General features: G+C 43.8%; 1 long non-coding RNA gene across 1 annotated transcript; it reads left to right on the top strand.

Annotated features, from left to right (window-relative positions):
* The first annotated feature begins 6,888 nt into the window (after positions 1–6,888).
* LOC112487505 (uncharacterized) lies at positions 6,889–9,771 on the top strand. The gene is made up of 3 exons (XR_003050653.1): positions 6,889–7,966; positions 8,170–8,251; positions 9,444–9,771. It is a non-coding gene; the product is annotated as an uncharacterized LOC112487505 (long non-coding RNA).
* The last annotated feature ends 4,967 nt before the right edge of the window (positions 9,772–14,738 follow it).

The following is a 14,738-nucleotide window of genomic DNA, read 5'->3' as shown; positions in this document are numbered from 1 at the left end:
CTTCTTTGGTCCATGCTCGGGTTCTTTTCAACCGCAGTCATTTACGTAAGGAGACCCCAGTCATAGATCACAGGCAGCAGATCTGTGGGGTTGGTGGGCAAGAGGGGAATGCTCTTTGGGTTGCAACCCTGGAACTTCTTCAATGGAAACCGCACAGTCTTTTAACGGCCAACGCCTGGGTGGTCCAATGGTGCTCACGATGACATTCGGTGATACATGTGTCTCTGGTGATTGAGTCAGTCCGTGAAACATCAGCCCACTCCCCTTCCTTCTAAGGAGACGTTAATTATCAGAGGAAGTGCAGCAGATGATTTCATCATGACATGAATACATTTCAAACAGGTTCCGCAGGGTTTCCCAGGGGTCTTTGTGGCCACACCGACACTTCCATCAGGACAACTTTGTATCAATTGTAAAGAAACAAAGGACATAAATCAAATGACATTCCAGAGAAAAAGACTCATTCTGCCCGTCAACATGTCTGGGATTCATCTGAATGACGCGTTCCATTCACAGCTCACACAATGCTGTCAACATCTGGCCAAACCTCAAGGTCAGAACGTAAACAGGATGGTGCTGAGGCGCTCCAAATCTTCAACTTCAAAATGATTCTAATCTGCATCACTTCACGTCAGTGGTTTTCCTGCTTCAAACCCCCCCCAACAGTCTGACATCATCATCCACAAACCGTGTCTTTTTTAAAGAAATGGAAAAATAAAAATCTTTTTTTTTTTTACTTGGAAGTGATGGTGAAAAAAACTTTTGATTTGTTTGTAAAATAGTATTAAGTCACCTGGTGAACCAACAAAGTACCACATGTATTAAAATGTCCGACCTGTTTACGCAAAAAGGTTAGACGGATATCAGAGATGGATTACATCTGGACTGTTGGTAAACAGGTGATGCTAACTGCTGTACTGTGACAACAACTTCAGTGGGTAAAATGGCCGAGATGTTCAGAAGTTCAGGCTCTTCGATGTCTGATTCTACTCATCAGACTCTTTAAATGGAAGACTGATCTGTGTCAGACTTTGTGACTGTCCAAACTGAACTCCTGAAAACCAACTCTTGCTTTCATACTCTTCCCTCTCTCTCTCTGCCTGTATCAGTGTTAATCAGTGACATCACTCTCACCCGTGTCCTGTGATTACCTGCTCATTAGTCTCACTGGTGTCACCTGGTGCCTTGGGTATTGTACCTGTGTCTGCTCATTGGCTGTCCTTCAGTCTTTTCCTTATTGTTTGCTGTTTGGACTCTCTGCAACTGAAGGCTGTCTCCTGAATGCTAGTTACCAGTGAACCCCTCGACTGTCTCAGCTAACCCTAACTCACTTGGTGTGTAGAACTATAATAGAAATGATATACAAGTAATACAGTTAACATCAATCTAGATAGCTCACACCTAGATGATGTCAAATTAAAACTCTTTATTTGACATTGGAGGTTACACAGAGGACAGAGGAGTAACTCTCTGGGCAGAACCACCTGATACTAACTACTGACATAATGGAGCAGATTGATTTGAGGGGGGTTCAGCTGCTGTTGGAGTTTGTGCCTGAATCCGGTTCTCTCCCGTTTATTAAGCTGATGTCGACAGAATGTGCTGCAGCCAAATGGCTTCAAAATCTCATCTATCTGTCGCTGCAAATCTCATAAAGGCAACATTTAAGCTCAGAGTTTGTTCACTTGGATTGGAATAGAAAATGCTGAGACGCACGAAACTGTGACAGACTGCCTGTGTCTCGTTTTCAAACAGCTATTAGTGAGAATGGGGACAGGTTTGAGACTCAGCAGAAATGGATGCTTCTATAATTAAAGGTTAGAAAACTGCAAGGATAAAATAAATAAGATGAAATATAGACTCTGTTTCCCTATGGTTTACTAGCCTCCTGATGTATACATGACTTATTTCACACTGATTATTAACCTAATCCTTTACACCATGTGGGCTTCTACCACTTTGTCCACAATTCAGGGTTGACCTTTAGAAGTGTCTTTACTTGATCTAAGTAGCTAGAAGCAAAATATGGAAAGAGGGAAGGAAAAAATGGTTAAAGTCCCAACATAAATTCATTTCTCAAATGTTTTTCTTAAAGTTTCCTACCAGTACGAAACATTAGTTCCTTTGTTATTCAGCTGAAACCAGTGTTTTAGTCCTGGACGGGGGATTTCACCTATTGTTTGTTTTTAACGTTTTTTTCTGGAGGCCAAACTGGACACAATGTAAATTCTCTGTGTCTAAACTTTGATCGAACACAGAAGGAGGATAATAACATTGAAAGATTTGTGTAGGTCTGTTGAAAATCCAGTGGTGATACATTTAAATACACCCGGTGTCGTGCAGTGTCCAGTCTTTTGTCCCGGGCTGCAGTGATCATCCCACTGTGAAACCGACATTTGCAAATTGATCAACCAAAGGAAACTATTTTCAAAAGCAAATCCTGCTGATATCCAGCCAGGAGCATATAAAGGCTCAGGCTTTGCCATGCTGACAGACCACATTTGATACTCAAGTATGAGGAGTTAAAAACAAGCACCATCGGGGGGCACCTCCTCGAATGGCGTCCCACAGAGAAGCCCGCAATCGAGGGGCTGGAACTGAGCCAGGGTGGGGTAAGGAGGGAGCCGAAAAGAGTTCAAAGCTGAAATAAAATGTCCAAAAAATGCTAAAAATAAACGGATGCAAATCACAGATATGTCAAGACGGAGCTGGGTATGTGCAGTGGTGAAGAAGGAACAGTGAAAGTGGAGAGCTTCCACTCAGTCGCTGCTGATAGTAAGCTTAAGAGGACGATGACCGTAATGGCTACCTGCAGTGCTTGGGAAATCAACCAGAGTGCGCCCCACGAACCCTCCATCTTTTTTTTAGAGTGACACACAATCTCCCTCTCCTACTGGGAAACAAACCAGCAACAAAATACAAAGGACAAATCTTGGAGAGATTTAGAATAAAGGCCTGTATGAAAACTACGACTGCGAGAGATTTTCGTCCTCATCGCTACCTGCGGTTTCTGCACATTAGCCACGTCTACGCTTGGTTAAAGTGAAAGCCCCATGACTTCTCTGCCCTTGCCCACGAACTGAATGCTTTTTGTCATCGTTCTCACAGTCCTTGCACATTTTTATAAACCACCTGCAGGAGTGTTTGGGTTTTAGTGCACCTGGAGCAGCGGATTAGCTACGATCAACCTCATATAAACAACATATAAGCTACGCTAATGGTAGTCTTCAAAAACTGTAAGCCAACTGTGAAAATAAATAATGCATTCCTACTGTGGTAGCGGCAAAGAAATGCAGCTCAAAGAGCATCCCACATGATGGAGACCCCCTACCTGGCAGCCTCTGCATCCTCGACCCCCGCTGGCTGTGCATTGTCGAACCATGGCGGCCCATTGACGGCATCCCCCTGGATTGCCAATTTCCTGCTGGTGGTCCTGGGTTTTTTCGCTTGTCCTTTCTCAGCATTGTGCAACTGGAATAGGTGCGTCCTCCCCTGTTCACGCTGCGGTTGTAGCGCCACGATCTGATTGGACAGCACAGAGTGAGACTTCATCAGCAGAACATCCCTGTCGTCATGACAACTTGCCAATATCCCAACAGGGGTGCGCTAGTGGGAGGTTGGGCTGGCGGCTGGGCATACTACGGCGGGTGCCGTTTTGCCTCCCGACGTGAAAGAAAGCGACAGTGATCCATTTTGCGTCGTCGTTACTCCGATGCTCGCTCTGACCGTTCTTAGACTTAGCTAATCAGCCTAGACAGCGATTCTTCAAAATGTCTGAAAACAGCTGTCTCCTCGGAGTTTCTCAACCAATGTCCTGCACCACAGGATGCCAAGGCTTAAACTGCTGGTTGCGATCACTATTCTGTCATAAGAATGGCGGGAGCAAATCCTGAGAGGCTCCTCGGAAAAAAAGATAATTGATGCTGAGCCGACCGTAGAAAAACTTTTTTGAAAGTTTTCAAAAGAACATTGTACTTCCTATCCTCAAATGGCCTTTGTCTTTGCACCAGAGCCTTTCTTTAAAGAGAATACATATTCTGAACCTCAAAGAGTATTGTACATGTTCTGCTAAGTCAGCACTTTGGTTCACAGGAAAACACGACAAAAAGTAAGAGTAAAGTAAAAGAAAGCCATTATCCTGTTGTTCTTCATGCCGTCCGTAGCACAAATAGATGAATGTTTGGCAGCTGAGGCACCCGCTGTGCCGCTAGCCTGCTAGCTCATGATTAGCAGGCGCTCGGTTCCCAGGGTTTTTTTCCAGCTGCCTCCTGCCGAGCAGGAGACGATGACCTTGGCCATTGCTGGATCTCTCCTCCCCTGCTAGGACTGAAAGGCACGCTGGGACGGAGGGTCCTAGCCTCCAAGCTCCTTTGATCGCTAATCCTCCAAACATTGTGCACCACCCGGCACCCTACCTGGCACGCTCGCTGGAGGCAGCTTGGTGCAGGGCCATTGAGAGCAGGTGATGAATGGGGCATAGCTGCTGGAAGCCAGGCTCCCTGGGTAGAAGGAGAGCTCTCTGCAGGCCGTCAGAGCTACTTAAAGGGAATCACTCTGAGCCCGTGGAAGTCCCTGCTTGGTCCTCGCTAGTTCTAATCTTCATAAATGGAGTGAATTTTTAACCAACATGAGATAAGTGTTGTTTGGTTAGAGTCTTTAGAGACGCTTTGAACAGACAGTGAACAAAGAACATCATTCGAACATCATTTCAATTTTTTTCACGATAGTTAACCCTAAAGAATCACAACATAAAAAACACTGACAAGCTGAAGGAGCTTCAACAGTAACAGTCTCCACAGAACAGTGAACAGGTCAGAGGTTCATTGGTAAGGAGTGAGAAACTGTCCCAATTAAAATGAAATACAAATGTGATGGAGCCGAGAAATAAATAAATAAATAAAAACAAACCACAAACCCTGTCATTGTAAAGTCAGCTGCATGTTAGTGAGGGACAGCTGGATGTCTGGGCTCTGAGTGGGACCGAGCTGAATTCAATGCCTCCTGTTGGAGCAGAACATAATGTGATTATTGCCCCCCCGCCAGGGCAGAGAGACTGAAGTTGTCAACACTGGCAAAGACGCCCAAACATCTCTGCAGGACAGAACTGACCACGCCACAGACTCAGCCAGAAACATCGTCAGGGGGTGGGAAGACAGAGTGTGTGTGTGTGTCTGTGTGTGTGTGTGTGTTGTTATAGCATGTCCTCTTTACAGCATCAAGGAGAACGAAGATTTGATTTTCACTATGTTATATTTTTTATATATATATATATTTTGTTATAAAGTTTTCCATCATGTCCAGCGTGTGTCTGTGTTCGCCTGTGAGTGGATCAAACATGAAATGTTCCCTCCACCTCTCTCCTCCTCAGGGGTCCGCGGCCCCCGGCTAATATCGACAGACACCCAACCCAACTATTGATCTATGAATTTGTACAAAATGATAATAATACCATGTCTTTTTAGTGGAGCACGTTTGATGTGTCTGTTAAATTATATCCACGTCTGCTTTGTGTGTGAAGGTGTGTGTGTAGCAGTATTTGTGTAGCAGTATTTGTATGACAGAGAAATAATAGAAATGATGATAATATTTTAAAACTGTGGTTGGATCAATGATCAGATGGACAGGGTTAAGTCATGAAAAAACATCAGAACATTTAGAAAATCCTTCAGTGGGAAAATCTGATAAAAACCTGACTCTAATGTAATGACGGTTCATCACTGAAGTTCACCTAGTACATGAATCCTCTGTTTCCAACATTCAGGGTTGGTTCATTTGGTTCACAAAACATTTAGGAACAGGAGAAGAACAAATGAAATGCCATCAAATATTCCAGAATATATTTTACATTAGTGTGAGGTCTGTCTGTCCTCTCTCTGCTGCCTGTGTCTGTTGATCCAATCAGTGTCATCACACTCACCTGTGTCCTGTGACACGCCCATCAGTCATCAGTCCCACTCATGTCACCTGGTGCCTGGGTAAATATGCATCTCTCCCTCACTCAGTCCTCATCACTGCATTGGTCAGTGGTCGCTGCCATGTTCTTGATTGGCTCTTCTGTGTTCCTGTCTGAACCCAGAACCCTGTAAATCTCCAGTGCTGCTCTTGGGCCCTACCTGCTTCCTGTCTCCAGCCCAAAAATGTGACAATTAGCCTGAATTAGTATCTGACACTTTTGGCCGCACATGGTACCAGACACTATTTTTGGACATCTAGTAACAAGGATATTTAAAGTTAGGCAAAGCCTGCTCCACTCTGCATTAGTTGCTGAAAGTTAGCATGGCTGGTTGGAAAAATATCTGTTAGAGTGTGTGTTAGTGTGTGAGTGGTTAGGACACACATCTGAGGCAACAGACCTGACCTGAATCTGGTGGTGAACACTGGTCACTGACCAAACTTAAAATGATCACTATAAGCCAATGACGAAGGGAGCATGGGGGACAGGAAGTAGAGTGAGAAGCAAAGAGGAAGTCATAAGAATATCAAAATAACATTTGTGAATAGTACCATGAACGTGTGTACCTGGCACAGGAGTACCAGAGGTACAGTTTTTCTTGAGTGAGTTTAACCAATCACGTGTCAGAAATTCTTCCTTTACACGAAGTTTGTGACTCAATGATGCTGATTCTTATACTTTTTAAATTCTTTGAATGGCCACTAGGAAACAAGATCACTGGAGCATTTGTGCATATTTGCCATCCCCCTCCCTCCATATTCTCTACAACAGTACCAGACCACTGTCTCTCTCTCCGTCTCTCTCTCTCTGCTCTGTCCTCCTGACAGCAAAAGTGAGGTAAAAAAAAGACTTCAAAGCGCCCCCCCCTCCCCCCCAAATAGTCCTGACTAAAACTCATTTCCTTGTGTTACATGACCGGGGCTCCAGCTCTGGCATGTCTCAGCCTCCTGCTCTGCGCTGCCTCAGAACCAGCGGTGTTGACGGGATGCTGTTTTGACGGAGCGATTCTGGACAATTGGACACAGACTTAAAAGGAGCCAGATGGACAGGGAATGTACGGGGGTCTATCTGTGGGTCATGTTGGGCTGAGAAGAGATGAGGAAATGGCAGCTCATTTATGAAGGATGCTATTAGCAGTGAAGGACCACAGACGACCGCAGGCTGGAACTGTATTCAGATGAAGGGGAGAAGGTTGGAAGGAGCCTCTGAATTCAGCTGGAGAACTGTTGTCTCTGAAGAGTCTTGCTGATACAAAGACACCGGATAAAGAGTGACCACTACCACATTTAGATCCTCACTTTTTATGCCCTTCCAGTGGCAATCAGAAAAGCTGAGCTTCCTCTGAAACTGAAAATTTAAACTGACACTAGGGCAAGGAGATGCCCCTAGTGGCAGAGAGGCAGAAGATTCATTTTAATCCGATTAAAATAAATCAGATAGATCTGAAAAAACGTTCCTAACTGTGACACAACTTTTTATTTCTGAAACAATCAGACCAATATCAGGTAGAGGTCAGTGTTCCTCACCTGTTTTCGGTGAAAATGTCTCTCCATAGAGTCGATGTATTTCAGTCATTACTGTTCATCTGGACAGGGTCTGGTAGAACGTGTAGAGAGTTTCGTTCTCAACTTCAGTCTTTGTCCTCAATGATATTAATCAGTCTACAGTCAGACTGTCCTGATCTCACTCTGACACAAGCTGGGCCACTGACCAGAGGTTGAAACACCCACAAACATGTTACTACTGGATCTTTAAGCCTGAGACGCCAAAAGAAGAATATGAAGAAGCAGGTCTTGTTGTTCTAAATATGTTAAAAAATTCCAAAATATATTTAGATTTCACTATTGTCTTTAATGTTGTTTTAATGTCTTGTTTGTTGTCAGAGGGTTTAAAACACACACAGCCACTGATGTCATTGATTTTCCACACAGTCATCATGAGAGAGTTCAACCGACCGTCACCTGGGAACAACGTCCTCACGTGTTTGACAGCTACAATCCCAGCACTGAACCTGTAATTATTTACAAAAGCCTTTTTAATGTCTTGACACTTGTCCTGAAAGACAGATTCCTGTTCGACGTGTCACTCTCTCTCACACACACACACACACACACATCGTCAAATGTAGGTCACGGCTTTCTGCCAGGCGTGTGGTAACATTGCACATTCACACTGGGAGGTTGTGTGAAAACAGTGACTGCTCTTCTGTTCCACAGGGTTCATGGCATGGACAGGAATGAGTGGAATCACCTTGGAACTTATTCATGGCAGTGCTGTTGATCAACAACTCTGGATGCTGTGTGTATTATAAAACCTTCTCTCTTTGACTGTTAGTTTTGAAGGTTTTGTCTTTCTGTGTGTGTGTGTGTCATCGTTAAGTCTTGACCCAGATCTGGTTAAAGCTCATGTGGACTGGGCCCACGTTTGAATCTTGAACCTGACGCACCTTGGGACCATGGAATTATAAACTGGCTGCAGATCAAAAACATCGCTGTGAACCAGGTTATTCTCCAGTATAAAGTCTTTATAACTAATCTTTTCATGACTAGCGCCTGTAGCAGTCACATGTACTGGCTCTGCTCCGAGGGTTGGTACAGTTTCACCGTTCGGTTGTTTGTTTTCAGAGCGACATGGTGGAAGATAAGGCCAGGCACAGTCGCCCTACAACAAAAAGATCACTGGTTCGATTCCTGATCTTCCTGTGTTTAATAGTTCGCTCTAAACCGACCACAGGTGTGAATGTGAGCATGAATGGTTGTCTCTCCATGTGGCCCTGTGATGGAGCACTGTTCGGTGTGAATCCATGGCGACCTAACCGTTCATTCTGATTGGTTTATCTGAAGAGAGGAAAACTGCATCCCGTGTATACGTCCTCACGTCTAGCTGCATATTAGCATTGAGATAATGGTACTGATAAGGTTTTAATGAGAAGGTTTATCCTTCAAAAGAAACTATTTACATGTGTGGTATAGAGTCATCTGCATGATATATTTCAACCACAGAGCGAAATAGGCTCAGATTACAAATCCAGATTAGCTGATACTAATATGAGATCAGGTCCAGATGGAAATGTGGTCCGTTTGATGAAAGTCAGTGTGAATCCAGCAGATAATAGAGGATAAAAGTCTTCAATCTGCTCAGAAAATGAATATTGTCACATTAGCATTAGCATCCCACCTTCACCTCTATCTGCTGCAATTACACAGAGCATGATCTCTCGCTATATGTGCTGTCTGTATATATATTAATATATATGCCTGGGGTAGATGGATCTGCTGCTCTATTAAATATATATGGTAATATCTGCATGTGTGTGATGAATAAATAAATGTGTGGAAACGGCTGTAAATTACAGGCTGCAGCCAGGCAGAAGAGAGCATTTCTACATCACTCTGCACTAAATATAGATTTTATGAAAGTATTGACTTTTTTCCCTCCCCTTTTGCTTGAGGATACATTGATTTTTCCCTTTGATTGTGTTTTTCCACAGACACAGGAAAAGGAAAGAGGCAGCCTCGTACTCATGCACAGACTTTTCCACAAACAAAAGAGAAAAGGATCCCAAAACAGACGCGTTTGAGGACGGAGCAGCCAAGGACACGGTGTAAGAAGCTGTGACACGGGCCTTCCGCCCTCCTGCTCAGCTGCAGGGAGGAGAGGGAGGAGGGGAAGAACGGGAGTTTTTTTTTTTTTTTAAATCTTTTGAACATTGCTATTCGCTTCCTGCTTCTACAAAGGCCATGAAAGAGAATGGGTAATTCATTAATGTGTGTGCGTGTGACTGTGCAGCTCCGACTGACCTACTTCCACCGCCCTCACACCAGGCTGCTACTTCAGACTCACCTGTGTGACTGCACACAGACACAAGGAAACAGTTGCATAAGCTGCTTCTTTTTCTATTGATGTCAGAAACGCTCATTAAAGTCAGTGGAGTATATGCAAAACAGCAGCCCAATAAAACACCGGAGTTATGTTGCTGTGACGAGGGTGAGGCACTTTCTGAAAAATTGCTGAGTCGACACGCAGACGCCAACAATGACATTGTTAAAATACCGACTGTTCATTGGTGTAACACAATACTTTTAATCTGATTAATGAATAATCATGATTAATCGTGAAAAACAATGTTTTTATTTAAAAACAACAGAAAGACAAATGTTGGCAGGTAGATGTCAGTGTTTCAACCTGTTTTTTATATGTTGTTCCAAATGATTGAAATTGTCAGTCACGTACTTGTGGTTCAGATGTGATTAGATACACATTTTGTTAGCATGTTGCTTGAGCTCGCATGGATTAAATACATATGTAATCACATCTTCAGTTCACCAGTTGTCTTCCAGAATCTAAAACTCAAATACTGCTAATGCTGTGTATCCACTGAAACTGCAGTGATACATACAGTGAAGTCGAGTCACTGAAGCCTGTGTTAGACTCATTCTCCATACAGGTGTTGGACAGCAGGACAACCAATCCGTAGTCAGTGTTGACCCTCGGCAGCTCCAGTCCAAAAAATACACTTTCACAATTTCAATAATTAATAGGTGTGAAAAGTAAATGTGTCCTTGTGGTAAACTGGTCCCTATTTAAATCATGTTTGGAGGACGCAAATCACGCAAACATACACCCCCCGCCCCCGCAAACATACACCACCACCACCACCCCCCCTCCCTCTTCTCCCACACACACACCCCCACAGCTTCTCACCTTGAGAAGAGGAAATAGGAAGCTTCTGTCAAAGCTTTGATGTGAGACTACAGACTGAGGGAAGTTCAAAGGCCACCTCAGAGAAGACAGAAACACAGGGAGTGGGAATGAGACACAGAGACTGAGGGACATGGGAAGACTCTCACCAGGCTTCTCCTCCTGGGAGACGCTTCATAATGAGGACAGCAGCTAATGAGGTCCAGAGACGTCTCTTCAGAACCTGAGTGAAAATGCAGGACCATGTGAGGGGGACGCTGTCTCACCAGCAGGCTCCTGGTTTCTTCACCATGTTGCTCAAAACAGGATGTGTTTTTTCCCCGTAATAATCATGCTTGATGAGATGTTTGCAATTTCAGTTGGCTTTACAAAAAACAACCCCTCCATGGAGCAGATGGAAGATATTTCGGAAGATTTAGGGACGGAAATTTCACTCTTTTTTTTCTGGGGGGGTTGTTGTTTTTTTGTTTTTTTGGAGAAGTCATGGCAGTCAAAGGATTGAAGATGTGCGTACATGATCAGGGAGGTTCAAGATGTCGTTTGGAATTTGCTTCTTTACACAGTTTAAAGATGTTGCCCCAGGAGTGCTGCAGTATATCAGCAGCTCTGGTGGAAGTTTCCCAAACTGTTTATGATTAACGTAATGACTGAGATTAAGCTCTGAATGACTTTCAGTTTCGGGGGCCACAGGGGATGGAACAGTTATTTGAGGAAAAGACTTGTTTTTATCAGGCCCCACTAAAGGCACCAGGGTTAGAAAAGGTGTGTGTGTGGGGGTGGGGGGTGAGGAGAAACATTCCATCATGAAGCTCTCATTAGGGCCGAGAGGTGAAGATTCAGGTTCAGATTCATGGCCGTTCCCAACCTCAGCCTAAATGGTGCATCTGAAAAGAGCTGGTGATGGAAACAGCATGGAGCAGGAAATTGAAGGCAGCTGCAGCTACATGTGGAGTGTTTCAGTGTCAGAGGTGCTGATTCTCTGGAAATGAAAATAAAAACACAAACAACCCAGCTCCAGATCTTCTCTAAATACAAAGTCCACATACAACAGACAAACAGACGGACGGACGGACAGTTTTTTTTTTCTCAATGAAGTTTGCATTTTCTTTCTGTCTGTGCTGTCAGAGTGACTGATGGGTTCGAGTCACGTCAGAGATCAGCTCTGGTTGCCTTTTTTGTTTGCTAATGAACAGGTCGACAGACAGGGCGCTCCGTGATGTTTGTTGGTTTGTACTGAACATTAATGTTGTGTTGTATTTAGTTTGGAGTTCACAGAATGGCGACATGCTCAGTGTCTGTGTCAACATTTACTGGAAGAACAGAAGGTTTCATCAGAGCCCAGGGTTTTCTGTAGAAGTGGGAGAAGGAATAACAGTCAGTGACGCTTCCCTATGATCAGAGGAACAGCCTGAGTCTGAGTCAACGTCCAAGGAAATGAAGATATCAAAGGCCATGTTTGTGTGACCAGGTCATACAGACGATCAAAGGCAGCTCCAACAACACAACGCAACAATCTAATGTTTGAGTATTTTAGGTTTTTATAAAGAAACTAAAAAGTATTCAGGTATTAAATCAGTTCTTGTGATCAGTGGATAATCTTCACTCCAGTTAAAACAAGCCTTTTATGAAACACCCGGTGGTTTGTTAGAGAATGACAACCTTCATTAGGAGTGGGTGGAGGAAGTGAATGGATGAAGTGATGTTTGGTGTCAGTCTGCAGCAGCAGGAAGTTATTTATTCACTTTCAGCATTGATTTGCCTCCAGTCCATGAAAGGACACGAGTCGTCAGGTGTGCAGAGGTCACGGTGTTACAACTGACCTTCCTGTGTCTGAGAGTACGCTCACAAGTCCTCCCTCAGCCACCTGCTGCTGCTCGTCAACACACACACACACACACACACACACACACCTGCTCAGTGTGGTTTCACTGCAGCTCTTACCTGCTGAGACGACAGCTGTCTGCAGCAGCAGTGAAATCACTTTACTTCCCATCGACACTGCAGCTCTCTGACTGAAGCTAACATCCAAACAAACGTGTCTGCGCTGAATTATTGAAGCCTTTAACCCTGCAGTTAGTCTCTGACTTCTGAACAGAGAGGGTGTTGAGTCTAAAACACACCATCTGTTCAACCCTTAGCAGCCCAGCTAACAGCTAACCTTACAGTTACACATGGCTTTAAGGTCAGATGTGGTGAGTAAAGCTCTACTGTCACAGTGTGTTTACTGTGGTGAGTAAAGCTCTACTGTCACAGTACATACTGTATTATAGTACTACAGTATATAAGTATATGCTGTGTGAAAGTTCAGAAGTTGTGCAGTACTTTTCTGTATCTGTGAGGTAGACCGACCTAGACCAACATCATAAACTGATGGTTGAAGACGATGGTTACGCTCCGTTCTTCAGGAAATGGAGCAGTACCGCTGGGAATTGTAGGGGCAGTGTTTCGCAGTATAGCGAACGTGACCAGAAAGAACCAGAGAGGAAGAGGTCAATGGCAGAAGAACAACAGAAATGGATAAAGAGTTCAGAGGTCAAATGAAGACCTTCAAGTGAAATAAAACCAACACCTCAAGGATGAGTCCTCACAGAGTCAACAAAGAAAGATAAAGTTCAGAAAAAAACCAACAACCTCGACGATGAGTCCTCACAGAGTCAACAAAGAACATTTGGAAAAAGAAACAGGACAGGAATGTGTCATGAGTCCGAAGACGGCGACGGAGACGTGGACATCTGGCCCCTGGTGAATGTGTTATATTGTAACCATGGCAACATGGAAACACACGTGAGTACTTCACCGGTAAGTTTCATATATGAGGATGAAGCAGAGTTTAGTCTGAAATCATCAAATCCTCTTCACAGCTCCGTCAGTCGGCGTTCATAGAGAGTGTAATCGGTGTCGATTTGAACCCGCGGTTCTAACCTTCACCACTGGAAGACTTACATGTAGGTCTCATACAAAGTGATGGAGCGCCAGACGGTGATGAACCCATTCACCTCAGTCACACATGACAATGAAATGGAGTCCATATGACAGGATGTTCCAACACATTAAATCATTTTGTTTCCTCTGCAGCAACAAACAGAGTGTAAATAAACAGCAGACTGAACCAAATCAAACTGCACTGATGTGGCGTTTGGTTCAGTTTGATGTACGCTTTCCAAAAATATGCACCAACATCCGTGGAACAGGGAGCTGCTTGTCATGTTTCAGACTTGACGTGGCTTCACCTCGGCGTTGCTTTAGCTTTGACACCTGGGTTTTCTGTTGTCGCAGGTACAGCATGGTGTAGCGAGGAGTGATTTCACACCGGTGACACCTGTCAAACTCTGGCGCTCCACAGCAGAGAGCTCGGTGTTTCAGCAGCCGAGGATGTGATGTGGTTCACGATCACCGACGCCCCGAAATGTTCCCGTCAAAAACTCTTCTGGATTCACACCACAGTTTCTCTGCATCTGTCTGTCTGCGTCCCACAGTCTGAGTGACACTAAAGGATTAGAACGTGAAAAAAAAAAAAAAAAATCCAGATAAATTTAGCAGTTACACATAAAAGCTGTGGATTCTCAAAAGTACGCAGAAGAATCTCTCACTCTTTAAACATCCTGCAGTATCTGAAGTATAGAGTTGAATATTAATCTTAATAAACTGAACATTAATCTAGTTTCCTTCACAGTAATTTATACTACGTTTGTACCATTTTCCTTCCATTTGTACTTCTTTTATTCCAGCTGTTTGGCTCTCCTAGAAGAAGGAGAAGAGTGGTTAAAGCGTGTTTGTGTCATAAATCACACATTAACAAAGTGACTCACTCTGTGACTCTGATGTTTGTATCTTTTATTGGAATTTTTTTTTTTTTTTTAAACTCCACCAAATGTTACGAAAGACACGACCTCAAAAAACCCAAATTGAAGGCAGTGGTTTTGTCAAAGGGGATTAACAGGACTTCAGAGGAACATGAATTTCAGTTGTGGTTCTTGTCACTTGGTTTGTCATTTGTTGACAGTCATTCATCATCCTTATTATTATATGATTATTGACTCATCTGTGCTCTCAGGGCAGGGCACCAGCTCCTCACTGTCTGTAC

This window comes from Cynoglossus semilaevis, chromosome 9, assembly GCF_000523025.1.
Source record: "Cynoglossus semilaevis isolate Cse_v1.0 chromosome 9, Cse_v1.0, whole genome shotgun sequence".
NCBI lineage: Eukaryota > Metazoa > Chordata > Actinopteri > Pleuronectiformes > Cynoglossidae > Cynoglossus > Cynoglossus semilaevis.
This window is presented reverse-complemented; position numbering and strand designations above follow the sequence as displayed.